The sequence below is a fragment of the Phoxinus phoxinus genome, assembly GCF_949152265.1.
Source record: "Phoxinus phoxinus genome assembly, chromosome: 8".
Classification (NCBI taxonomy): domain Eukaryota; kingdom Metazoa; phylum Chordata; class Actinopteri; order Cypriniformes; family Leuciscidae; genus Phoxinus; species Phoxinus phoxinus.
Window position 1 is genome coordinate 17,864,172 of NC_136883.1, and position 1,969 is coordinate 17,866,140.

Consider the following 1,969-nt stretch of genomic DNA (forward strand, 5'->3'; position numbering starts at 1 on the left):
CAGAAACAGTTCTCAGCCAATATGGTTCAATTTCACTCTTCCCCCAATTAAACTTAATTTAATTATACCTTACCCAGAGATATGTTGTTCGGAGCCACCTGAGTTCTTTTGATTCCAGTGGCCGATCCCCCTGGGGCTCTGACATCGGCCGGCCTCTCTCTCTCAAGTTTACGAGGTAGAGCTGGAACTTACTCAGTCCAGGTGGCCAAACACCGTCCGATCTCAGGTCCAGGAGGCATCGTCCAAGGAATCCCACTATTCTGACACCAAATTGTTGTGGCAAAAATTCATCAAACAAACATCACTGCGTAAGGGAGACTCAGAGTCAAATTATAAAATAGAAGTATTTATTCTTGCAAGAATAGGAGCAGTCTAATACACAGTTGTTACGCCGTGCAGAAGAGTGACACACCCCCAGACAGACTGAACCAGCTTTTATCTCCTAGCTCTCCCAAGGTCTTCTACCCCAGAGCCATCCTCCCAGTAGTCTTCCATTCAGTAGTTTTCCATAGACAAGGAAGCCATAACACTAGTTTAGATTCGTCATTAAGCCCCCACTGCATCAAATGGCCTTCTGAAATCTAGGTCAGAGGTCCTTGTTCGTCTGTTTTCTGGAGTGTCTCTCCCTTCTGCCTTCCCAGGTACATAAACATCATCTTCTCTCACTACAAGTGAGACACACATGTGACATTCTTTGAATCATCTATATTTTACTAAAGATCAATGAATATCATAAAACTTCCACCACACTGCCATCTATGGCTCTATCACACCATTGCACTATATCCTGTTATACAGTCCAGTGTCTATTAAATTTTTTAAAAGACAGTGTTTACCTCTCTCGCTTACCCCTACTTCTAAAAGAGTTTTCAGAGATATTTCCTCCAAACCAATTTCTCGAAATTCTCTGACTAGGTCTTGTCTTTGGAGGTCATAATTTTCTTCACGAAATCAACACGTTCCACTGTCTCATGTTCCAAACATGAACACAAGCCACTCTGATGTTTTCCTAAAATAAATAAAGTGCTATTCAAAAACGTGTGCCCAATCCTCATTCTAGAAATAATAACACTTTCCTTATGACTAATCCCCCCTCTATTATAAATATTAACTTAGTCAGTTACCCTACTAGTAAATAAGAATAGGTGTCTCCCTTTGATTTCTTGCTCCCAAAACTGTTGCCATTTTAAAATTGTCTCCTGCCATACTATACTTTTACCCTCCGCCTTAGATAGATTTAGGTTTACATCTATAGTTTCCCTTTGAGCAGCTTCCTTGGCCAATTGATCAACCTTTTCATTTGATGCAATACCAACATGAGCTGGGACTATATTTATAGGCCCAAGCCACGCCTGTTTCGGCGGGACGTGACGTAGTGGGCACGAAGGCCTCTCTAGATAGGCTGATGCAGTTGCCGCAGGGCAGCCAATAAGCGCGTGAGCCGTCTTGCCTATGTCTGAATGCTGCCGCAAGGCGTTTTACATTATTTCAAAATTAAGGATAATTTTTGGCTTCAGTATCTCATGGAAAATAGATTTTCCCCTAGCGTAAGATATTACGCAGTACTCGTTCCCTCTTCTAGAGAGAACCGAGGTTACGTTAGTAACCGAGTATGTTATTCAGCTCTTTTAATTATTGTGGTCTTGAAGGGGGTAAAAAAGAGGACATAATTAAGACAGCTATTTATCATTTAATATAATATATTTTCAAGCTATATATTTCTTCATGTTTTCCTAATTACTAAAGTAAGGATAAGGAGGTTTGGGACTAGACCAAAGCAAAACAAAGCTTATTGCATTGTTTTTCTGTCAGTCATCTTAATTGCTTGTATTATTGGCCAGAGATGGTAAACATGCATTATGTAAGCCTAATCCTAATGCTGCATGCTTAGGCAATATATCTATATATAAACCAATGATTTACTCAACACAACCTTAATTTCAAAAAGGCATTGACATATTGCAGAGTC

The 1,969-nt window shown here is 40.2% G+C and overlaps 1 protein-coding gene across 1 annotated transcript in view; it reads right to left on the bottom strand.

Annotated features, from left to right (window-relative positions):
• Positions 1 to 1,969, bottom strand: part of LOC307002810 (uncharacterized protein) — a 185,218-nt gene that overhangs the window by 26,201 nt on the left and 157,048 nt on the right. The gene's annotated exons all lie outside the window — the stretch shown is intronic.